At 39.0% G+C, this 26561-nt stretch overlaps 1 protein-coding gene and 1 long non-coding RNA gene across 2 annotated transcripts in view; one reads left to right on the forward strand and one right to left on the reverse strand.

Annotated features, from left to right (window-relative positions):
* Nucleotides 1-249: 249 nt before the first annotated feature.
* LOC109701225 (uncharacterized) lies at nt 250-26287 on the reverse strand. Its single transcript, XR_002213801.2, has 3 exons — nt 26207-26287; nt 7465-7541; nt 250-2541 (listed from the first exon to the last, which is right to left on the reverse strand). It is a non-coding gene; the product is annotated as an uncharacterized lncRNA (long non-coding RNA).
* Nucleotides 26022-26561, forward strand: part of Satb1 (SATB homeobox 1) — a 96659-nt gene continuing 96119 nt past the window's right edge. Inside the window, exon 1 of the mRNA XM_074043839.1 lies at nt 26022-26131. The gene's annotated coding sequence lies outside the window, so the exon portion shown is untranslated. The remainder of the gene's footprint in view (nt 26132-26561) is intronic.

A 26561-nucleotide genomic window follows, 5' to 3' on the forward strand; every position in this document is an offset into this window, starting at 1 on the left:
AGTGGCTAAGTGGTAGAGTGCCTGCACAAGGCCCTGAGTTCAAACACCAGAACCACCAGAAAAGTTGAGAAATAATGGGCAACTAAAAATAAACATAAAATACTAAAAAAAGAAATAATGCTTCCCAGTAGAAATGTGATTATTAGTTATTTATTTATATTTGTACTGATCTGAACACTCAGCTTTATACAGAGAATTCAAACAAAATATTTACATTTTAAATAACAATAACAAATGAAAAAAAGAAATATAAATATGTCAATATATTAGTTAAATTCCAATTTGTTTACACAAATTATTTGTTCCTACTTGAGACATAATTTTCATTGCTAATTCACATATCAGACTTATTTTTTGCAAAACATTAAAATAACAATTTGATAAATTAAAACTCTTAGTATTTATTTCAAGAGCAAAATGAACACAAGTACTTCAAAGAAATAGTATAACCACTTTTCCATTTTTTTTTTTTTTTGTAAAAAAAAGGGAGTTTATTGAGATAGAAAAGTGTAAAGTGGAGAATAGAGATCCCAGAGCTGGGGGGGAGGGCTTCCCCAAGAGAGGGTACCCAAGAAGTGACATAATCTGAGGGTTTTATCCATTTTCTCCAGGGCATTGCTCAATCTAGGCTAATTAGGTGTGCAGAAAGCAGCACTTTGATTGGCTGTTCTTGCAACATTCTGATTGGTCAGTCCTGACCAATAAAGTTTGCCTTTCCTTTAAGGTCATGGGGAGGTCATAATGGCAGTTTCCAGGGGCCCTTCCCTCTGTTTCATTCTCCTCTTTGAAGAACCACTTTTCTGTGTCTATAGATAAAATCAGAATGAGATTGAGACTCCTTACAAACAGCTTTTCAAACAATTATTCCAGTTGTAGTTTAAAAAGTAGCCCAGTCTCCTAGTCAAAGATCTGTAAAGTGGAGAATAAAATCAACCTACAAGGTTGCTTTAAATTGAACAAAGCTTTAAACTAATAAAGCATTCTTAAAAGATAGGAAGTTGACACCTCAGAAAAAAAGAAACACTTTATTGATTCCCCAAAGAGACACTGAGAAAGCTAAGCAGCCTTTTGGCAATGGTAACATGGCAAGGAAAAGCTATTGCTACAGGGCACTGCCACCAGAATGCAGGGATCTACACACAATCTTATGCTATTATTTGTAATTCTATTTATATTTTCTGCAAATTGGACAATATGTATTTGGCAAGACAAGCAATGTTGCTTCTTAAAGAAATCCTAAGTAAGAGAACTGAGAAACAGTCAGCAAACTGAGGTCTGCTCTGGTCAAGTCCATTACAGTATTAATAAATCACATATAAGATGGCAGTGTGCCTTCAGGATCATGGGGCCAGATTGGGACTTCTAGAAAAATGTCTCTCTGTTTAAATGCCAAAAGAGTTATTCTGTAACTGTATGTTACACCTTGAAACCTCCAATGCTGGGAGTAACACACACACACACACACACACACACACACACACACACACACACACAAAAACACCTTTTGGTCTCTCATTATAAGATCCCAAATTCTAGAGTGTCTGTTTTTTGATGAGTTGTTTCTATAATACAAGCAAATTACCTGCTTTTCTAAATTTTGGAAATTTTTTTGTTTTGTAGATTAAGACTCTTCAGTGAAAAAGTGATATATTTTTCTCCAGAAGCTACAATAATTAGAAACTTCTGGAGAACGGAACAGATTCATGTCAACTGGCACTGTGTGGACTGGTGGAGTGGCTCAAGTGGTGAGACTGCCTGCTTAGAAAGCATACAGCCCTGAGTTCAAACCTCAGTGCTGACAAAAAAAAATAAATAAAATTCAATTGGCACTGTACAACTCAGCAATTTTGAGAGCTTTATCTCCTCCTAGATAGAAAATGGTAAATTTTTCCTCTAATGAAAGGCTGTGACTAGATACAATGACTTGTTGAGGACTTAAAATTATAAATGCAGCTTCACTTGTATCCAGTGAATGCCTGGCTAGTCTGTCTTTCACCCCATTCCATCCCAGGGTGAATAACAATGTCATGTTCTGATGACATTGGTTTAACTTGCTTGTTTTGTTTATACTGTTATGAAGTACATAGTGCGTATTTCCTGTTTTTTATACCTCTTTCCTTTTGCTGCCTGAATGGAGGGAAGAGGATACACCTCAGGAAGGGTCCTGTGCTATTGCCACTCAGAAACCATCAGCATGATATCGTCTGGAAACTTGTTAGAAAATCACCCCAAACCTACTGAATCTGCACGTGCCTTTGAACAAGAATGCACCTCTCCCCCCACGAAACCCAAATGCAAGCCAAAGTTTACAAGCATAGTTTTTGCATATCTTCACTCTTCCCTGCTCAAGTTTTTTCTTCTTGCTTCCTCCATGTAGAAAGAGATGTAGCTACCTGAGCACATGGCCCATGTCCAGAGAGACATCAAGAGAGGCAATGCTTTTCACTTCTCAGTCTACTTTCTGTGAGTTCTACTTTCATTGTTCCTTGTCTGGAGACATCCACCTTCAGGATGAGGTGATTAGGATGATTACAGCAGACTCTAAAGAAAAAGGGAAAGAGTTCAAGTTCATCCTTCAACATCCCAGATAAAATGTTTATTCTGTAAAAAGACAAAAAACTTAGTAGGATGTAGTGGTGCATGCCTGTGATCCCAGCACGAGGGAGGCTGAGGCAGGATAGCAAGTTCCAGGGCAGTCTGGGGCTAGGAAGGCCCTGTCTCAAAATAAATAAATAAATAAATAAAATGCCAAGGTTTATTAAGAGAAAAAAATACTTCCATCATCCCTGTCTTTCCCCTTCTTATATCATGAAGCAGGTGAATGCAAAGCCCATTATCTTTTCCACAGAATAAAGAAGACATTCCCTCCACTGAGGTCATGAATTTTTTTCCTTCATTAGTTTTACTTGAAATCATTTTATATTTACAGAAAAGTTGCAAAGATAGCACAGAGTACTTCTGTGTACCCTGCACAGTGCTCTACCTTATGTGTATATCTTACATAACCATGATACAACGATCAAAAGTAAGGAATTAACATTAACCAGCACTAGATTTTATGCTGATTTCTACTAATGTCCTTTTCTTTTGGTCCAACTCACAATGCCATATTGAATTTAGTGCATTAATCTCCAAGCTGCGATCATTTCTTGGTCCTTCCTTATCTTTCATGATCTTGACAGTTTTGAAGAGAATTGGTCATGTATTTTTAGAATATCCCTCAACTTGAGTTTGTTTAATTAAACAATTTTTTATAGACTTTGGGGAAGAAAACCAGAGAGGTGATGTTAGGCCATGTATGTTTATTCTTAATGTATAAGGATAAACTGTGGCAGAAACAGAAGGCCAGAAATTTGCTCCTTCTGGTCCCCAGAGATGGTAGGGAGAGAGACAGAAGTAGGGCACACAGCTAAGAAGTTACTAGTTTTAGTTTTCACTGTCTTCTCTACATAAGAATTTCTGGGGTCAACCCTTGGGAAGGGCAGCTTTATAACATCTGGACAGGTACAGAGCGATGGGAGGTCATTGGGTTAGAGGCTTACTTCCCCAGATGCAGGCCCTAGGCAGGGGTGTGCCCTTAAAGCTCAACACCTGGCTCTGGGGTGGTGGTGGAGGTGAGGGCGGGTGGAGTCCTGATTTGCAATGTTTACCAGTTTCCATGTTGCAAAAACTCTTCTACCCTGGCTCATTTCAAGCTGTGAAAATGATGTCATTGAACACAGTCAGAAGAGCTGTGGGGGTAGTACACCCCAGACAGAGTATTTCCACCATATGCACAGTAATAAAATGTTTAACAGTAAATAGGAAGTGATTTTTTGAGTATTAGTTATTTTTGGTTTCGATATAACTGGTGTGAAGGTTAAGTTCATACTTTAAAGATTTTTAATAATATCTGTTTTTAATAGCTTCCTGGAAAAAAAAATCTGAAAATTAGCTAAGGTGTGCATCACCTTCAGCACTCCTCAACTTCCAGAAAACTCTATTTGTTGGGCTCAGCACCATATCCCATGAGGCTCAGAAACAATGGCACAGAGGCAGATAGGGCTTAGAAAACATTCCCGTCTCATCATGGCCTATCTGACAGTGCAGGTAGAATGGCAGAGGTGTGGGCAAAAGAGGCACGGGACCCCTTAGATAGCAGGGGAAATGTTCAGGACTATGGCATTTCTGCAAGGACCAGGGCACAACATATCCCAAAAGATCAGTGGGACTTAATCACATGCCAGTGGTCCTGATTCCAGAAAGATGAACCCAGCCTCTTGCCACAAGGATACAAGACCCCCCTCACATGCCCATATGCTATATTGAGAATGAGAAGAGAGGCAGAGAATATGAGAAAGACTATGCATTTTCCCTTGCCACCACAATAATATACAAAGTGTGGTCCAAGAACCAGTGCCAGCCCACAGACTGTTATTGACCTCAGGTGAGATAAGCACAGGTGAAGAGTTTGTGTGAATTGATGTTGCTATGACGTCCTAGTTTTTGATCAGTAGACTCGACTTGTTGGACAGGATATAGACCAGTTTGGGTGTGTTGAACTGGCACGGTGAAGTGCTTGTGGCACACACTGAATACTAGTCATGTGACACGGAACTATGTATTTGGTCCACAATCAGTTGGAAAGATGAATCAATTTGAGAACTATTAATCTAAAAAACTTTAAGCCACCACCTTTGGGTGGGAATTTAACTCTGAAGAGTTGGAGTCAGAGATTCTCCAAGTGTGGTCAGTGGACCCAAACTCCCAGCATTCCCTGGGAAGTTGTTAGAAATGGCTCCAAGGGCTCCACCCCAGATATCCTGAATCAGAAACCCTGGGGATAGTTCCAGCAATCTGTATTTTAACAAGCCCTCCTAGTAACTCTGTTGCGTGTTTGAATTTTAAAAACTGGTTTAAACTGTGAGAATTATAATCAAGCTGGAGAGAATGAAACTCTACTAAGTGTGAATTATCCCAGCTAGACTGACAAACTAGGGCCTGTGAATCAACCAGGTAGAGAAAAAGAAAGAAAACTAAAACTTTTTTTGCATACTTGAATGATATGCAAGTGAGCAAGTCCAAGATGGTAGACTTGAATGCTTTTATTTTATTTATTTTCTCTACAGCTTTCTATAGCATAACCCATATTGTCCTAGAAGTAAGTGGTAGACATAGGGTGTAGGTAGTTAGCAGAAGAGTAGACCTTCCATTCCCTGCTACTATTCTTAAAATAGTTCAGGAAGTCCCCTCTTGGCTAATTTGTGTTAGATGCCCTCTGCCTGGGCTACTCTCCACCACCCCCTATTCCACCCCCACTCCACTCCTGGCACATATCTTTCCGGTGCTTCTGCTCCTTTTCAGGTAAAGTTGAGCTGGTTTTGACTTTGAATCTGATTGTCCTGGATATTAACCACATTACAGCCAAGAAGAAACTCTCTGCTTTTCAGCTGTGCTATGTTATCTTACTGGGGGATGGATGGTACCCAGGGCTCCAGTGAGCTTCTCAAACTCTAATATGCACACATTCATCACAGTTCTTGTGAACATACAGATTTAGATTCAGCAGGTCTAGGACAGAGCCTAAGGACCTGCATGTCTTCCTTTTCCTGGTTTTTGTTTTGTTTCTTTTTCTTGAGACATAGTCTCCCTAGGTACCCCAGGCTGGTTTGGAACTCACTATATATCCCAGGCTAGTCTTGAACTTGTGATCCTCCTTCCTCAGCCTCTCAAGTGCTGGGATTTCAGGAATGCACCATCACTCCTGGTTGAGAATCTGCAGTTCTAACTGGCTCCTAGGTAAAGCCTATGTTGCTAGTTAGTGAACAATACTTTAAGAAGCAAAGTTGAAAGCAATGATTTTTCTACCTTCATCACGTCTTCTCCTTAGGTCTTAAGTGCAGGTAAGAGGGCAGTCATAGGGTGAGCAATTGCTCTGGTTGGTAGAGTCTGTCTGTCCTGCAAATCCTGGGTCAGAGGATACCTTTTAGTTGGGGCTAAGCAGGATGCCTGTCATCCTACCAGTCTGGATTGGTTATCCTAACAATCTGAACAGCTCATATCCTGCTCTCCATATGTCCTGCCCACTTAGTCCCCAACTCAATGATTGTGCCTTTGTATCTCATCTCTTTTGTCTATAGGAAAAATGGTTCCCTTAAGGCTCTTCATTCCTCTCCCAGGAAATGTTCTCCCCTTGGGAAATGTGTATCCACCAGACATGAAGACACAGCTGTGTTTGCAGCCAGTGTCGTGGTCCAGTGTACTGAGTTGCTTTGGAAGAGTCTATTCAATGTTCTCCCACAGTTGATGAAAACTAAGAGGCCTACCTACTCCTTTCTCAGCAGAAAGATTACATATTTAACAATTGGCTCTCATACTCCCACTTCCACTTCCACTCATCCTGCCTGGTCTCTGCAGAACAAGTGGGTTTGCCTAATGTCACTGGGGGCCATGCCTGATCTGCTTTGCCTCTTGGGTGATTATCTGGAATTACAAAAAAAAATTTTTTCAACTGCAGGGTTGGCAATAGTGTGTTTTTTAATATTTCCAATTGTCCTTTCAGTCTTGTAGGCACAACCTCCTGCCTGGACATCCTAGAAACATGACTGATTATGTCCATTCATAACTGAAATCCTCATTAGCATGGAATTTACAGCATAATAATTTCTAAACTCCCCACCTGAGTACAAAGTCATGGTTCTCAAACCTTTACTATGCCCAGAGAGCTTGTTGAAAACACAGATTGCTGGGCCCCACCCTGAGGTACAGGATTCAGTAGGTTTGGATGGTTGGGGGAGAGGAGGGACATCTGTATTTCTAACAAGTTCACAGGTGATACTGATGCCACTGGTCTACAGACCACACTGTGGGAGCCACTGGCCCTGGGGACCCTTCCCACCAGCCACATTCGTGCTCCTGACTTCCAGATTTAGTTCATGTTTCCAAGAGACCTCTCTTGCTGCTGTTCTTACTGAGTGTTTTCCTATTCCATGCCTTTGTTTTGTTTCATTAATTTATTCACTTGCTCATGGATTCATTCATTCAATGACTCATTATTTATTTCATTTACTTGTGTATTTTCATGATACTGAGGTTGTTCAAACTCAGGGTTTTGAACTTGCTAGTCAGGCACTCTACCACTTGAACCATTCTGCCTGCTCTTACATTGTGTTGGGTATTTTCAAGTTAGGGTCTCACAAATTATTTGCTTGGAGCTGGCCTTGAACCTTGATCGTCCTGATCTCTGTCTTCTGGGTAGCAAGGATTACAGGCATTAGCAACTAGCAGCCAGCTGTCAAACATTTTTTTTTCTTTTGGTGGTACTGGAGTTTGAACTCAGGGCCTCACACTTCCTAGGCAGGAGCTCTACCACTTGCACCACTCCACCATCCCTGCCAAACGTTTTTTAACGACCAAAATCAATGGTTCTGTCGAATGCTATCATGGGATTTATGGTGAAGGAGGAAAAGAAAAAAAAAATTTCACCTTTTTCTTGTACAGAGTGTTTCATAGCTTCCAAAGAACTTCCACAGGCAAGGCCCCAATTGATCTTTTCCAGAGTCCTGAAAAACAGACCACGTAGCAATTATTTTACACCTCGCACAAGTGAAGAGACATAAGGCAAGGGAGGAGAAGCAGGTCATCCTGGATAATGTCACCCCATCCTTCTAGACCCAGGTCAGTGCTTCTCCCGGAATCAGCCTACTTCAGCTTTGCTTCCACTGTATTCCCCTCCTTTTGCTGCCCCAAACTGTACTTCATCTTTGAAGCCCAAACCAGATGTCCTCCAGGAAACATTCTCTGGTAACCCCCAGTTAAGTTGCTACTGGGTGTGGTAGTCATTCCTGCAATTCCGGCGCTGGAGGGTGGAGGCAGAAGGATCACTAGTTCCAGGCTAGCCTGGGCTAGATAGTGAGACAATCGAACAAAGATAATCAATGAAAGATATATTTGAAAATAAAAGCAGAGCTCGTGTTACCTCTTTCTATCTCCATAAATAGAGGTGGGGCGAATTAGCTATTAATGAAGGGCTTGTTTGGTGCCAAGTGTTTTATACTATGACATCTTGTCCTTATAACCTAATAGATAAATACTGCTGCTCCTGTTTTCAAGTGGAGGTACAGAAGTCCAGAACCATTCAGAAACTCCCCCAAGTTCACACACTGCAAGCATTTTAGAGTTGGGACCAACTCAAATTCCATTTAACCTCACATGGCAACACTGTCACATGGAATCACATCTAGTTACATAGTAATAAGAAATTGTACCTACCACCATAAGAAATCAATTCCTATGTAATAGTAATCATAGGCTGGAGGAGTAGTTCGAGTGGCAGAGTGCCTGCCTAGTAAGTGTGGAGCTCTGAGTTCAAACCCCAGTACTGTTAAAAAAAAAAAAAAAAAACCATCTTGCTGGGCGCTAGTGGCTCACGTCTACAATCCTAGCTTCTCAGGAGGCAGAGATTAGGAGGATCACAGTTTGAACCCAGCCCCAGCAAATCGTTAACCAGATCCTATCTTGAAAACACCTGGCAAAAAAAAAAAAAAAAAAGGCTGGTGCAGTGGCTCAAGTGGTAGAGTGCCTGCCTAGCAAGTGTGAGGTCCTGAGTTCAAAACCCTATACCACAAGGAGAAAGAAATAATAATTGTAATAATCTTGAGATCACCTTCTGGTGACTTTGTTAGTGGTTGTCATTGGTTCACTATTGCTGGGTGAATTCTTTAAATCACTCATTCAAGAAAGGAAAAAGAGTTTCACAATTCTCATATTTTTTTTCTGGTTCTTTATGTGACCATTCATCACGGCTTGTGAAATGCTGGCCTGAGACTGAGAGGGTAAATCTGTCTTAACAAATGCAATTGTGTCCTGACAGAACATACCTGTCAGAAAAACAGTGTGAAAGGTTGTGGGGAAAATCTTGGAACAGCGTGGAAAGTTATGGATCAACTCAGAAATGCCTCCAGGAATAAGCTTAAAAAGAATAAAAACTTTAGGGAAAATGGAACACTCAGACATTAAAGCCACATGTTAAACATTTACCATACTGTAGCACTGAGATTATTAGAGGGTTGAACCAGAGGCCTTTGCCAACAATAGATAGACTTGAGACAGTCAGTTAAGTGGCAGACAGCATTAGTACGATGATGGACTCACCCCCATTCACAAATGCAGCTGAACCCTTAAAACAGCAGAGCCCTGCACCATCCTGAAAACGAAACAGATGCATCAAAGGTGACTGTTCTCCCAGAGAGATGAAATGCTAATGTGCATCCTTTTTCTTACACATATTGCCATACCCAATCTGGTTAACACCTCCAAGTTTCATTGGCAGGGGTTATGAAAAGATCTTACCATTTCATTAGCCATTAAGATGGCTACCCATAAATCTTGACTTCTTAACAGATTTAAAGACAAATATAATTTTTACTTTTTTTCAGGATAGAAATTAATTCTCTCTCTCTCTCTCTCTCTCTCTCTCTCTCTCTCGTGTTCGAACTCAGGGTCTCTCCCATTTGAGCCGCATCCCCAGCCCACACATGTCCTCTTCCTTAAACAGTTTTTTGTTATTTCTCCCATTAGGTCAGGGAGTTGGTGAGAAGTCATGTTTCTGCAGACAGGTAGAAATTAGGGAAGGCGATATTTTCTCTAATTCAGTACTGATGACGTTATCTACTTCAGTGGGCAGTTTCAACCACTCATGTTTCTATGCCTTGGAATGAGACACAGCAGACAGACTACTTGAAAAAAAAAAAAACAACAACAACAACAATGGGCTCAAGTGGTAAAGTGCCTTCCTAGCAAGCATGAGGGCCTGAGTTCAAACCCCAGTACCACCACCAAATGGAAAAAAAACACAAAAAAACAGACATTTGATTTTTGTCACAGTTTCTTAGAAAAAATTCAGAGCAACCCCTCAACCAATAGCAGGTTGGTTCCTAGAAAGTTGCGTATTGGGGAATTCTTAGTAAGCACAAATTAAGATCCAAATATAGAAATAAAACTTATTGCTAATGTGTGCACCCACCTGAGAATCAGCTGGGGAGAATTGTCACCTTGCCTGGTCACCAAGGGGCTCTAAAACAATCTTTTTTGTAAAATAAAAATGACAAGAAGAAAATGACTTATGCTTATGCATTCTCTAAGTACCAGATGCTGTTCTAAATAACATTTTCAGGTAGATTTGCTCCTCACAACCTCATTAGGCACTTACTGTAATACTCCTGGCTTCACAGGATAAGGTTAGAGACTTATAAGCAAAAGGTCAATAACTTGTCCAAGGTCACACACCTAATAAGTGGTGACACAGTCTGGATCCTAAGCCCATGCTGGTGCTCACTGTACTCTACTGCTTTTTCATATATAAATAATGATGTATTTTTCTAACATAAGAAACACTTCTTACTAAAACTATGAGAAAATAAAAATTGGGACTATGGTGCTACTAGACTCATAATAATTGTGGTCAGCCTTTTGAAATATTTGCTTTCAATCATATTTTTATGCCTGTGTGTGTGTGGTGCTGGCCCATGCTAGGCAAGCTCTCCACCACGGAACTTCATTCCTAACCAATGCTTATTTTTAAATTTGTGGTAGTTCTGTGATTTTGATCTTTCTCTTTTCAAATTATATCAGAACTATTTGCATGCTGCTCAGTGTTTAGAATGTCCACTTTTTAATACCTGCAAAGTATCACATGGTCAGGGTATACTGTATCTACTGAGTCATTCTGAAGTAGTTAGCATTTAGGTTGCTTCCAAAAGCTTAGAGCAAGTCAAAGTGCATATGAGCCAAGTTCAAATCCTGGCTCCTTTTCTTATGAGTTAAGTAATCTTGCACAAGTTGCTTGACCTCTCAATGTTTCAGTTTCCTCACCTGTCAAATGTGCATAGTGATAGCAACTACCAGCTGGAGTTGTTGTGAGGGTTCTTCATGGAAAAGAGCACTTAAAATAATATCTGCAGATAGTCATAAGTAGTGATTATCCTCACACATGACACAGCACACATTTTCTAAAATAACTTTCTTAGGATATAGTCTCAGAGATAAGATTATTGGGTCAAAGACAAACCTTTTTTTTGTTGTTGTTCAAATAATTAATTTGTGTTGCTAAAGTGTTTCCAGAGAATGAATGCCAGACACTGTATGGAAAATTGTGGAGCTGTTTTGAGCTTCTGAGAGATCAAGTCTTCATCAAATAACGCTTCACTTTAGCTTTGATAGTTGGTCAGGTAAGTGAGGTTACTCTTGGATTCCCTCCTCTCTGGGTTCTTAGTCTCTTGCACTCTCCAGCTTAAGGCTCTCCACTGCCTTTAAACAAATGCTTGCTAGGATTTCATCCATTTTGATCTAAATATAATCCCTGGGAGTGTAAGTCCCTGGCATTAATTTAAAAAGAATTAATTTAACTTAAATACAACTTACTTTTGTTTTAGTGTATTTTCATTTGATTATTATTAAGGTAGATGTCGTCCTATGTTTGCAAATGTATTATATTTCATCTTTTGTAAAATGTGATTCTTCTTAGCTTAGGGGTTCATTAAATATGATTTTATTTTTTGTTGGTACTGGAGTTTGAACTCAGGGCTTCACAGTTGCCAAGCAGGTGCTCCTCCACTTGAACCACTCTGCCAGCCCTTTTTTGTGTTGCGTATTTTTAAGATAAGGTCTTGTGAACTATTTGCACAGGCTGGCTTCGAAATGCAATCCTCCTGATCTCTGCTTCTCAAATAGGTAGGATGAAAGGTATGAGCCTCCAGTGCCCAACTGTGATTCTATTCTAAGTCACACACTGTTTGTGTATTACTATCAGTCTGTATGAATTCCTGTGAAATAATCATATTAACCTTTCCTATTAGGTTCAAATCAGTGTATGTAGGCTACTGTTGCCATGTTTAATTGTTTTGAAAAAGTATAATCAAATGTATTTTATTTCTCACTTTGCAATTTATTACAACATTCTAAGCCTATAAAAATAGCTCCTTTAGATTTCCTAAGGTTTGAGTTTTGGTTATTACATGTATATGATGAGTGCAAAAATTTATTTTTTGCAAATTAATCAGTCCTTCTCCAATGATTTATGCTCTTACCATTATCAAATATTTGTTTCTTATATGAATTTATTTTGACCATATAGTTTGCCTCATTGATCTGTTTTAGTGCTGGTATTATATGGTTTTAATTATCACAACTTTATAGGAAATGTTAATATTATTCTTTCACAAAACTCAGTTTTGCTATTCTTGCCTATTTTCTTTTTGGATGAATTCTAAAATAAAGTTCCTCAACATTTCCTAAAAATATAAAAAAAGTGAAAGATTGTTATTGGATTTTCATTAAATCTACAATTTGGAAAGGTTTAAGAATATAAAAATGTTATCTTTGAAACTTGAAACCAGTCTTTTAATTAAAGATTAGTATAGCTGTCAAAGTTTTGTTTAGACAGGTCTCCTATTTCTAATTAAAATTAGTCATATAACTTTATGCATTTAGTTGGTTTTGTGAAATGAGTCTGTTAAAAGGTGTATGAGTTAGTGATCACTGCCACGTAGGAACACCTGATACATGCTAATACACATGTCTTCTAATGCTCTCTGAATTCATTAAGCTTATTTATGTTTTCATTGATTACTTTGGGTTTTCAAACTGTACATTTTTTCAGTACATAATGGTAAACTGCATCTTTTTTCACTCTGTAGCTCTTCTTTCTTTGGTCTATTTTTGTTACCATTGATTAGGCTTTAAAATACAACTAAGTAACACTATTCTGATAAAACCATTATAGTACCTTTACCCATTTTAAATTTATATTTGTAGAATTTTTATATTAATTTTACTGTTGATAATTAGTATAAAATATTATCTTACTGAGGAAATTTTTTATTTTTCCTGTTTTATCAGAAACAGGAATTAAATTTTATCTAATACTTTTAAAAGCTATTAATAATTTACTTCATTTTCTTCTTTCACCTTCTACTATTAAATATTTCATTACAGATTTGTAAACTTTTGTACTGACTTGGATACATACTATTTTTGCTGTAGTGAGCTCTAGTATACCAAAAAAAAAAAAATGGAATGTATAAATTATTTTTGCTTCAAATTACTTGTTGCATAATCTTCTAATACCATTATGTCTTCATTCATATTACACTGTTAATAATTAAAAATAGTCCCTTTTGTCTTGTTCACTGTTTTTTTGCTAAAAATAATCTACTTTTTTTGATAATCATATTGCTGAATCTGCTTTGAATGTGAGGCTGGAAAAAGTCCTTGCCATTAAAAAATATTTTTGTGTCATTTTTCTTTAAGTGTGACTTTTTTAAGCATTAGACTTTCATTTTAATTTAATCTAAGCATCTTTCCATTTGAGTAGGAAAATTTAAGCCATTTATACTTGTCATAATTTTTAAGCTTGATTGGACTGATTTTACACTTTCTTCTTTTCAGTAGCCCCCATCGTTTCCTTTTTATTTTGTCTTTCGCATGGAGTGTGCTTTGTTTACTTTTTTAACTTTTATAATTATTAAGGAAATAAGCATCTTGTTTCCAATTCCACTCCTGCCTACTTTAAATTGTCCTAGTCTATCCTAGCATTCTTATCTAATGAGTTCAAAATGCAGCAACCATTTGAAGTCTTTCGTTTCTTCAGCTCCTCTTTCTACCTTTACAGACTCTGTTAAAAATGTTAAAACCTCCTTTTCAAAATTATGTTGAATACAATGCTTCCTTAGTAAAAAGATCTCACCATAAGTCTTAAATTCTTAATCCATTTTGATTTCCCTATACTTTATTCATTTATTACTTGGTCTTTACCATCAATGTTTAGCACTAATACTGAAACTTCCCATTCTTGACTTTTTATACTGTCTTCCCCATCAATGATCTGGACAATATCACTGTAATTTTTGCAGAAAAGACTCTTGGTTATTACAGCTTCAGATACTTGAAAGATTATTATTACTACTACTATTTATGGTAATGCTATTTTGAGTTAAGGTGCTCTACTACTTGAGCTACATCCCTAGCTTTTCTTCGTGTTTTTTTGGCTTTAGTTATTTTTCTAACAGGGTGTCTTGGTTTTTGCCCGTCTGCCTCAGAGCATAAGCCTCCTACCTATGCTGCTCTGTAGCTGGGATTATAAAATTCACACAACACCCAGCTTGTTACTTGAGTCTTGCTAACTTTTTGCCTGGGCTGGTTTTCAACTGTGATCCTTCTGATCACCACCTCTCAAGTCGCTGGGATTACGTGATGGGCCACCATGCCCACTGAAGACTTTCAAATATTCTGTTGATATTACAAAGAAACTAATAATTAAGTATAAAATACACAGAATCATATCAGTTTCTCTTAAAATGATACACAAATTTACCTGTCTTTAAAAAGTTCTTGTTCTTCATAAAAAATATGAGGTTAATCTACAAAAGTGTTTTTCCCCCATATACACCCGCAGTAATTTTCTTTGACCTAGAAGTTCTAAAATGTACTAGCTAGCCTTTGATAGGCATTTATTTCTATTCTATTCTGTTCTTTCATTTTGTTCTAAAGAAATCTTAGTGTTAGTGCAGTTTTTTTATATGGAAACTTTTCTTTCTGTTATAACTTTGACTTTTCCTTTTGACCCATCTGTTTTTAAAGGAGTACCAGTTATTTTATTCATAATTTCAAGAAACATTTATTTAATAATAATCATCTATACTGGGTACTAAGCCCCCTCTCTTGCTATCGAGTTTTGGTAACAGATGTTTATTTGCCCTGAATGAGCTTGTATTCTAAGTCAGAATACCCACATGTGTCTAGCCAGGTTCCATTTTTGTCCTTTTAACTCTTTATTTCCTCAAATGTTTACACTAGTCATGAAGATTTGCTTCTGCATCTCTGATTTTGATTTGTACAAAACAGAAATTTGACCTAGTGTATTTTTTCATTTAGTCATGACCTATTATGATTTTTATCCTGCTCTTGTTTAATTAAAAACAATATAGTTTCTCCTGTTATACTGTTATAACCATATTGCTAAGAAGGCTCATTTTATTAAAAGGTTATTATAAAAACAATGGAGACTCACACCTGTAATCCTAGCTACTTGGGAGGCTGAGATCTGAAAGACTGCCGTTCAAAGCTAGCCCGGGAAAATAGTTTGCAAGACCCTATATCCAAAATAACCAAAGCAAAATAGACTGGAAGTGTGGCTCAAGTGCAAAGCCCTAAGTTCAAATCCCAGTCCCACCAAATAAAAACAAAAAACAAACAAAAAAAAAAAAACCCCACAATTATTTCACAGGGGAAAGGGCTTGGGGCTAAAGTTTCAAGTGCATAATAATAAAGTTTTTCTTACAATAGAAGTCTTAATATTGTCTTTTTAAAATATCTGGTATTTTGTTTTTTGGTGGCACTGGGGTTTGAACTCAGAATCTCATGCTTTCTAAGCAGGCGTTCTTACCACTTGAGCCACTCTGCCAGCTCTCGGGATGATTTTAACTCAAATTATAACAATTTTTGTTTATCAAAACTAGTGAATTACAGTCTTAAACATTATTGATTAAATAATGTGATAAAAGGTAAAGTAACAGCAAATCTTACACAAGGAGCCTCTAGAATGCAAAATAAATTTCTGTGATGTAAAATAAATTACATCACAATTTTTAGTTGTCCACTGTAAAGGAAAGACTGTAATAGTAGGTGAGCAACCAGCCATTTAAGCAAACCTATTTCAAAATTGTTTTATGGAACAACTTCCTTTCCACACGAGTAGTTTTAGGTCTAAATAAGCCATCATATGAAAATTTATAACAGCCAGTACAATGTAAATCCTTCTGTTAATGTACCAATGGTATCTTTAATTCCATCTATAAAACCTCAGGGAGTAGGAGTGACTAGACTCTCCTATAGAAGCAACCATAGTTTCTGGGGTGCTCTTCATGCATTAGGAATGTTTATTGCTCTAAGTTCAGATATTGCAAGGAGACCCAACCCAGTGTGAGCCTAACAAGGACGCACCCCCCCACACACACTTCCTGCTGTTCTTTCAGAATTTTGCTTCCACAAAATTTCCCCTTTTCCTCTAAGCTCATAGAGCCGGCCTCTAGCAACTCACAACTAGCCAGGAAAAGAGAAAAAAAAAAAGACCAAAGGAGATTTTTGTGGCAACAACACATTTCAAACTACTGGTGTACAGGCTCAAGAAGACATCAGAGGGAAGCCTTTTATGTTTGACCATTAAAATGCAGAAATGCAATTGTGGCCAGCAACAGCTTCCACTCTGCTAGAATAGAAAATTCCCAAAGTATGTCAGGGCCAGCAACACAGAAGACAGAAAGAGCACATCAGAGAGCAAATAGGATTGAAAAAGTAGACTCCTGATTCCTTCCAATAACTGAAATATGCTTATTTCTTAGATTTTTATTGTTGATACGTAGAATTATTTCTCAGATGGTTCTAAAGCTTTTTTGTAAAAGTAATTCGGTGGAAGAATGTTCACAAACTGCAACTCATTTGGTGTCTTTCCAGAAGTCCCTCAAATTAGAATCTTAAAATATGCTTATTGGGATGAAAAACCAGCTTAAAAACAGTTGTGTCAAATAAGTCTGCTTTTTTTTAATTCAATGAATGATTTTAAAAATTAGCTTCATTGTTTTTTAATTTACCATCTGTTAACTCAATAAATATGAGTTCTTAAAGTTAACCTAATTGTCTTGGAATTTGCTGTTTTTGAAGTTGATTAAAGTTATTGAAATTAATTTTATTGTATATGCAGACTAAAACAAAGCATGTGTCTGCATTTAGATAGATCTTGACTAATAATTTACAAATAAATGTGCCCATTTGTATAATGAACCATTAATGTTTATGACTCTTAATATATATTAGTCAGTATGTGAGAATATTCAGAAAGAGATGATGACGTTAGATCATCAAAGAGGTAGTGTATCAACACACCAAAACTAAGCCATGAAAACGTGTGATCAAGTACAAAATTTTCATCAACTCTGTCTCATATCTAATGAACAGGAAATATAGAATGGACATCAACTGGAATGCAATTCCTTTTCACCCTACATCAAAAGGAACTATGATATTTCTTTAAGTATTGTCCTGCCTCTGGTCACAGTTTATTGGATTAAAGGTAGACCTGGATGTAAGTGGGCCAATCACATTCTTCTTTAAGAATTGTAAAAGACAGGAAATGGCCCTTTCTGTGGTAGCTTGACCCAAACTTACATGGCTCAGGAATGACTGGCAACCATGATTCACACTATGTGAGCTGACTACCATGAGGAAGAAAGAAAAGATCAGTTGTGGAGAAATACTGAGTTCCCTATAGTAACTCAGTAGTCTTCTACCACCCAGGCTCTCCTGCATCCTTGTCTTTGGACTGCATGAAAAAACCCCCATGTACTTTTCCCCTTTTCCTTAACTCAGAGAGCCAGCTTGTAACATTTAAGTCAAAATATCTTGAACTATCTTGGTCTTCCTGGTTCCTCCCAGTCTTGGGACCCTTGGTTTTCCCTATTACTTCTCCTCCTTATCGGACCTTAGATTGTTTACATTCTCGCCAAGTTTGTTTCCTCTTGTCTCCAGGCCATAAACTTATAGATGATGCTACAGCATGAGTTTCAATTAATACCATCTAGTGGTCCAGTGCCCCTCAGACCCCTGGACCAAGCTTTTGCACAGTTTTATTCTGGTTCTTAATTAGACCTTGCAATGTCCCTACAGACTGCTCCATAACCCTCTGCCAAAACAACCAATAAGTAAGTAGGGACATCTCTATGTCCTTGCCTAGCTAAAAGCAATTCCAAGAAGATGAAACTTGTGCCCTACTTAAACCAAGATTGGTTTTGTAGTTCTGTCAGGGGGAATGTGGAGAAAAGGTTTCCTTAAGGAGGCATGGCCAGGCAGAATGAGAAAGGAGGAGCAGAGTAGGAACTGTTCTCATGGCACTTAAAATTCAAACCATTCTCTGAGGAAGAAACAACCAATCAGTGAGGCCCACAAAAAAAGAAACAGCCAATCAACAAAATCCCAAGTAAAAGCCTGTCCCCAACTCCATATGGGTGCAGAACACCACATTTCCCTTGTTGCTAGGCTGCCCACTGCCGCAAACTTTGCTTCTCCTAAAATGAAACAAAACAGCAAAAAAATAAACTTGAATGAAATGCACATGAGAGGAAATCTTCTTGGTGGTAATGACTATTTAATCAAGGATTTCTAAGCTTCATTCTTAGCCCTACTTTCCTTTAGATAAGGATAAGTTTGAAATTTTAACATGTAATTTACCTATTTTTTTTCTTTTATGGTTATTGTTTTCCATGGCTTATCTAAAAATCTTTGTCTAGCTCTAAGATATAAGTTTTCCTCTAAAAGCTTTATGGTTTTAGCTTCTACATTTAATTCTATAATCCACTGCAAATAAATTTTTGTATGCAGTGTATGAAGTAGGGATCAAGAGTCCTTCCCATCCCACCCCCAGATATCTAGTTGTTCTGACATGATTTGTTGAAAACACCTTCTTTGGCACATTTGGTTGCTTTGGTGAAGGTGAAAATGGAGTAGGGAGGGAGATGGGGAAAAGCCATTTGAAACTAAACTAATGGTTTATACAAAAATGAAGAGGGAGACTTTATTCTATTAATTTTATTAGTGAGTTTAAGAAAATCCTAGTAGCTTCACTTAAAAATGGGTTAAAAATTCATTGCCCAGACTTCACTTTTTCTATAAACTCAGATGTAATACACCTAAGACATACCTGATAACAGTCAACTCAGTTTCACATTCTTCCATGCTTACCCCTTCCATTGTTTAAATAATGTATACGTATTCATTATGCTCCCAACATTAATAGGAACTAGATATGCTGAGATCCAGGCTGGGACTGTATTCATTAGAATAGACTACCCTTGTTCAAGATGGTTAAATAAAACCAAAACCATGACAAAGACAAAACAGAATTCAACTGCTGGTCCTGCTTGTTTGTCTCACCTCTTTGTATCATCACTGGAGCATCCATTGTCTTTTCAACTGCATAAATCAATTTTCAGGTTATCATGTGAAGATCCTACAGCAATAACACTATGGTATGTTTGAGATGACTTCAAAGCAAGAATGACTTGGAAAATCCACTGCCTGGAAAGCACAAATCAAAGATCATCCACATCCAAGTTGCCTTCAGGACACTCAGAAAATGCTTAATATTAGCTCCCAAACACTGGATAAACAGGCAAGGCAACTGGTGTATTGGCGGGGACCTTCTTAGGCACTTTCCAAGCCCTGCCTGGTCTCCACAAGGGCTAAATGCCTCAAGATCTTGGAATACTGGTTATACTTTTCTAACATAGCATTTAGGGCCATTTCCATCTAAGTATTCCTCAAAAATGTATAGTAATGGATGCTTGTTTTAGTTAACAAGCATCCACTTTCCTATTTCTAGAAATTTTTACCTCTAATCTATCCTAGAAAACCCTTCCTCACTTCCAGCCTACATGATTTGGGTAGAGGGGCTGGACTTCCAAACTCAATGGTAGGCATTTGCCCCAAGGCTGCTGAGTTGGAGAATTACAACTGCTGACCAGGGTGAAGAGGGCAGGTATGCATGCATGATACGGTTTGGTATAGTCACAGTCAGAGGTAGCTCCTTAGCTAGAAAGTGAGAAAGAGGAACTCCTTCTAGTGGGGTTTCTATATCAGAAGAATGGAAGCTAGGGGAAAAGTCAGACTAAGAATAAAGCTCTTAAGATTGAACTTCTTGAAGGAAAAGCCAAACTAAGGATGAAGTGAAAACAGAAGTTAGCACAGCAGAAAACAGAACCAAGAAACGCTTGGTGACATCAATGAAACAACAAGATCCGATTATGCCTAAAGCAGTCTTTCCACTGTATTTCCCACATATGTGGGGAGAGTGGAAGAGCGGAGGGATAGAAAGCGAAACAAAACCAAAAATAAATCCTTCCTTAAACTGAATTTCTGCCCTTCAGACCCTGTGCATCCCAAATCCATTCTGATTACTAGATCCTACCTGATTCTGCCAAATCTGAATTTCTGGGCACAGAACAAAGAATCTGCATTTTCAACAAGAATTCCATTTAAATCCTATATGTACTAAAGTTTGAGATTTACTCATCTTACCTCTTCACTTTATGGCTAAACAAATTGAGACTCATAAAGACTGTCTTTTTCAAGGTCTTTCAAAAATACATATTTATTCTAGGTGTATGAAGATTATTATTAAAAAGAACAAAGTCCTTTAATGTCATGGACACCAACAAGCCAGTGGGTAAGGGCAGAATGTGAAGTAGAATAGCTTTCTTCATGGTGCCTTGCTGCCCCTAAGGCCATGCTCCAACCTCTCTCTTCCTCTCGCTAACACATCTTTAGTTTAAAAATCAAATATTTACATATGGCAAAGATTTTACATTTGGTCGCATTCACAGCACATAAAAAGTGCTTTTACCATTTGAAGGTAAATATTACTGGTGTCTGTGGTCTGGTATCTGCAAACGTTACTACCAAAGTGGCAGAGAGAAGGCAGTAGAAGAAGGCCAATACAAAGCCCACCATTTCCTGAAGATTCTCAAGCAGCCCAAAAGGTCTTTAAAGACTAGTTTTTTGTTAAAAATTCCTGCAAAATGTTACACTCAATTCCTTATGTCTGTAACTCTGTTTAAACAGAAAAATAATTTTTTTTAAATCTGTAAGAGAAAAGTAAATATTCCAGAAATAGAAGTCATAATTATTATTTGGTTTGTGTACCCCAGCATGCTAACAACTCACCCAGAAAGTACTTACTTCTACCTTACTCTTTCTATCCTAGGATTTCTTTTCTATTAGAATAATAATGACAAACATAACATCAATAACAAAAGAAACAACTGCTGATCCTTACTGAGTACTAACTCCATGTTGAAGTACTTTGCATCAGTAATTCCTCGAGGTGGGTACTGTTAATATCCCTATCATCTGGATGAGGAAATTAAGGCAGAAAGAAAGATGTCTTGTTCAAGGCCATGGAGGTAAAAACTAACTGAACCAGCCTTACACTTCAGGCAATTGGACACCTAAGCCTGTTTTGCCTAAAAAATTTATTTACTTCAAGGTTCACTTAAAATATAATTTGCTCATGTTGCCCCTTTGTATTTAAAACTCCTGGAACATATAAAATGGGTGATTTTTATTATACATAAATTATACAATAAAAGTCAAGAAAGTTAAATAAAAAATTATGACCTGTGGAGCCAACTTGTTAAGAATTTAAAGACCTGGTTGTCTGGTGAATTGAATGGCTTTAAAGAATATGGATGTACCCACGGGACCAAATCTACAAGAAACTTCGTATGCCTTATGAAAGGACACTTAAGTGTTTCTGACATTCTAAAGTTTATAAAAGTGTTGGGGGGTATTCTGGCATCTTCTGACTGCTGTTGAATGACAGGCAAATATGGTTTCAAAGCAAAAGAGGGGTCAGAAGAACATACAATTAAGTGAGCTCAAAAAAATTTTTAAAATATCAAATATCTTTAAGATAGTGTAACGCACATGCTTATGGGTCATCAGAGGTAAAATATATTTCTTCTTTATTAGAAACATACATACATAAGCTATACAAAACATATATATAGGTCAAAATCAGCATAGGGACTGCCAGTGTACTTTAAAACATGAGTAAGTTATTATTATTCAATATTTCAATTTCTCATATGTGTGATTTTTTTAGCCTTTCTTTCTTTCCCTCCTCCCTCCCTCTCTCTCTCCTTCTTTCCTTCCCTCCTCCTTTTCTCCTTCCTTCCTTTCAAACTTCCTTGTGGTACTGGGGTTTGAACTCAAGACCTCATGCTTGCTAGGCAGGCACTCTACCACTTCAGTCACTCCGTCAGCCCTTTTAGCTTCTTTTAGAAATTGGAAAATCTGACATCTTGTATGTTGGCGTTTACTTCCCCATTTTGACAGAATATATTTGTCAGACTACTATAGTGCCCACCACTGTTGGTGATCTTAAATTGGTCTGCTTTGCTCTCTTATATCTATGCTTGGCCCCAGGTGAGCACAAGAATTTGCAATCCCTGGTGTATGGAGTGATCAAAGTCCAGACTGTCTGCAAGGCCTTCACAATCTGGAGCTGCTTGGTTCCAGACTTGCTGAATTCCTTACAGTTTCCTAAACAAGCTTGGAATATTCTCCCTCCATCTTTCTGCCTTGAGGAATTTCATGTATTCTCAAGACTTAGTTCAAGTGTCAATTCCTCTATGGGACTTTCCTAAATCCTGCCAGCTTGCTATGTGCTTCTTCCTAAGTGTTCCCATAACACATTGTGCCTCTATTAGCATTGTAATAACTTTTTATGTCTGTCTGCCCAATCGGAAAATGTGTTTCTTGAAGAGAAGCACTCCTAATCATATCCATATCCTGGTCCTTAAATAGAGAGCCTGGTACCTTCTATACTCAAGGAATACTTACTGAATGAACAAAAAGTAGAATAAATGAATTAATGAGCAAATACTTTGATGAGAATTTTGTGTCACAAGAGCATGTCAAGCATTATGATATTTACAATAAGGGAAGTAACTACTCAAGATCAAGTCTCAAATTTTGATAATGATCATGACATCTTCAGATAACAGTTGTTAAAAGTTCCTGTTCATTGTACCCTTGCCAGGAAAACAAGTCTTGAGAAAAGAAAATGTGCATAATATTAATAATGTACATAATATTAATAAATATAAGACTGATGTCAAATTGATAGCGCCATACCTTAGTGGGGAATGGGAGTTGCAGTTCTGAATTCAAAGAAAGAGTAGATGGTGAAAGCAGTTGTGTCATGTCTCTATGAGTGTGACAATATTTCTGACAATGTTTACCCTGGAGAATGGAAGACTTGAGCCACAAGAGGCAGGATGGGATGGTGTAGTTGGCAGGCTGTCATAAGACAAGGATTACTACCAGTGTGACAGTCCTTAGAGTTGAGTACCACAGTGCCCCACTCTTGGGCATGAGGTAGGCTGCACTATTTTGTGATGATGTGACGATTCCATAAACAGCTTTTGCCAGGGGCTGGCCTCAGACCTCCACCCTCCTCTAGCCTTGCACTTAATAGGCAGGTGCTCTACCACTTAAGCTGTGCCCTCAGCCCTTTTTTCTTTTTACTATAGTTATTTGCCAACAGGTTTTCATGCTTTTGCCAGGGGTTTGGCCTCAGACCTCCATCCTATCTATACCTCCTGCATAGGTGGGATAACAGAAATGTACCACCATGTCTGGTTTATTTGTTAAGATGGAGGTTTTGCTGGGCTGACCTTGAACTGTACCCCTCCCAATCTCTGCCTCCTGAGTAGCTGAGAATACAAGTATGTATCACCATGCCCTGCTCAGTGTAGGTTTTGATACAAGCTGCTGTTACTGACCATTTAGTATGTTTCATATAAATTTGTTTTTTGACCAGTTAAATTACATTTAAATTTGTTTAAAAATCTAGTAGCACAAATATGTTAGTCTATTCTGGCTGTTATCATAAAATACCTTACACCAGGTGATTGATAAGCATCAGAAATCCATTCGTCACAGTTCTAGAGGCTAAGAAGGCCAAGATCCAGGTGCCACTAGATTCAGAATCCAGTGAAAGGTTGTTCTCTGGTTCACTGATGGCACCTTGTAGCTGTGCCCTCAATGTAGCAGAAAGAGAAAGGCAGCTAGCTCAAGCCTCTTTTGTAAGAGTGCTAGCCTCATTCATGAGGGTTCACACAAAGTACTGGGTTCCAACGTAGGAATTTGATGGGACACTAACATTCAGACCATAGCAATTAAGCTAATAATTTTCAAGTAAGATGCCCTTTTCTTCAAAAAAAAAAAGGCTTTATCCTTGTACTATCAAATTTGTGACTGATTACAACGTTTTACTAATATCTTAACTGAGTTAAGCATTTAATGAATTCCTACTGTGTATCAGGAGATAGGCTTACATAGAGTTATCAAGCTATGTTATTTAATGCATTGCACCCAGAATTACCTAAGCCTACATTCTAATAGAGCCTAGGAGTTCTCTGTATGACCTTTTTTTTTTTGGATGGAGGGAAGGAAGCAAATTCAAAAGGTTGGGACCAATTTTCCTCTTGGTTTAACTCAGGGGAGTATATCATACCTTAAATTATGGGGGCTTAGCTGATAATTTGAGGAAGTAGATAAGTATATAAATGTGTAAGGAAGAAAAAATCCTTTTTTGAATTTCAAATTTCTGTTAAGCTTATTTCAGGCATTTAGAATTGGAGAATCAGCTGCTTGCTATGAGATATTACTAATAAGCAGTAATTAAAAACTGAGAATGTATTTTTCCATTTCAAACCTGACGTCTTTCTCAGATGGAGATGCTGGTATTGCTTGGTTAGGCAATTCAGCATTTTGATAAATCAAGACAGGAGAATTTGTTGTCTCTTGGGATCTGTGGGGGCAAGAAAGTAGTCCGGGAAGAAAAAGTTCTGTTTGCCCATTGCAAACATTTAATTTTTTTTGCTTTGCTTTATAGAACTAGAAGTTGAGGCGGGCACTGTGTCTTAAAAGGTTGAGGTGGACTAGTACAATAAAAGAACACCAACTCATAATTTTTTTAATATTCGTACATCCTTGGAATTGTTTTCTCTTGCATAAAATGATAAACAACAGAAAAAGATGGATACTTTCCAGTGAATTCAATATCCTACCCATGGGCAGAAAAGGTGGGAGGGAGAGATCAGAAAGGAGCAAGAATGCACAGGCTATTCTCCTTTATTTAGAAAAACCCCACAGAATTACAGCACAAATTGATATTGTTTGTTACCAGGGCTTGAAATTCGAATCAACCACTGTGAAAAAGATAAAATAAGGCTGCATGGATATCAGGATTTTCCCAGCGTGATTTATTTCATAGGCATCTGACAGAAGAGGACCTAACAGAGCTTTTAGGAAAAACTGAATTCTCAGCCCACAGCCACTTTCCAGGAACTTCCCTGCAAACAGTACTCTGCGCTGGCACGATGGAAATCTTACCATTCTCTCTCCTGTTACCCTCCTTTCCTTCTCTCTAAATACAATTATTTATGGGGACTTAATGAGAGAGCAAGCCTTGTGTGAAAGAACTCAAGAAAGTGCAGCTTCTAAAAATAAACCTACAGTCTTTATTGTTACAAACTGACGTTTTGCAATTCATACCATGAATGTAACAACTCCACTTTTTGTCTAACACACGGACAAAGAGAAAAAGTAAAAACTATGTTTTCTCTTTTTGCAATCCTTTAACTTTGAGTAAACAGTAGTAATTTTCTGTTGTCATACTCAATGCAAATTTCCCAAAGGCAACACCACACGAAACAAAAGACCTGTTAACTTCCTGAGAGCTGGTGTGCGTGTTTGTTGGGGGTGGGGGTGGGGGTAGGGTGTAGAGGGAAAGTAACAAGGGGAATGGGTTAAAGTTGATCCAGTTCCAGTTTCTCCTTAGCCTGGGGGTCCTGGAGCCTCCAGCCATCCCGATCTTTCAGAGGTCTTTGGACTTTCCCATTTGGGAAGGTGTCCTTGGCTCTGAGTCCTCAGTTAATTAAATCCGCATTTCTCGCCCTCTTTGCCCCAGCTTTGGCTGGGTGTGTGGGGGGGGGGGAGGGGGTTACATTGGAGCTCGGCGTAGGCATCTTGTTCCAGTGGATAGCAAAGAAGTACAGATGATGACCTGAGGATAAATATTGATACAAATGGGCAGGGGCAGAGCGTGGGGTCTCCAAAAGAGACCCCTTGGTCCTCCTTCCTCCACGTGCTCCTCTTTTGGGGTGCAGAGCTCCTGGATGGGGCAGGGAGGAACCAGGATGGGATGAAGAGAGAGCAGAGCAAAGAGAGGAGAAGGAGGCCCTCTAGGAAGGATCATCTCGACAGAACATTGATAAGCAAAAAAAAAAAAAAAAAAAAAAAAAATTTTTTGGCCCGTATGCCCCTAGTGGGGAGCGACACACCCCACGCAGGCTAGGGTGTGTGTGTGTGGGTGCTTCTGGGCCTCTCACCTGACTTCCTCCTCCGCTGGCGCACACACACTGGTCTCCCCCTCTCTGCCACCCCCCCAACCCCCAGCCAAGCCAAACAACGAACAACAAGAGGAAGCCGCGGGCGGCAAGAGGAGGGGTGCGCGTGGTTGGGGGCCCCCAAAGAGGTGAGGGGCAGGGGTGGCGGGCGTGGAGAAGCGCGCGGCGCACCCCCAAGCGCATTCGCCAGCGCCCACACTTACCCTCGCCGACGAGGGTCCGATCTTCGGCGCCAAGCCCTAAGCGCGCCCCCTCGCCCGCCCTCGCTCTCCGGCCCGCCGCCCCCCCCCCCCACCCGGCCGGCGCGCTGGGAGGGAGCCCGGGAGCGGCGAGCGGCGGTGGCGGCGGCGGCGGCGGCGCGGCTCGGGCTCGGCTCGGCTCGGGCTCCCGTGCGCCTGCAGTAGCCGGCGGCCGCCGCCGAGGCTCCCACCGCCAGGGGGAGAAGCCAGTTGGGGCGGGCGCTGGGGAGGCGGGCCGCCCCGCCGGCCAGCCCGCGCCGCACCAGCTCCGGAGCGGCGGCGGGGTCGCCAGTGCGCCCTGGGCGCAGCGTGCCCGGCC

The sequence above is a fragment of the Castor canadensis genome, chromosome 10 (genome assembly GCF_047511655.1).
Source record: "Castor canadensis chromosome 10, mCasCan1.hap1v2, whole genome shotgun sequence".
NCBI classification, from domain to species: Eukaryota; Metazoa; Chordata; class Mammalia; order Rodentia; family Castoridae; genus Castor; species Castor canadensis.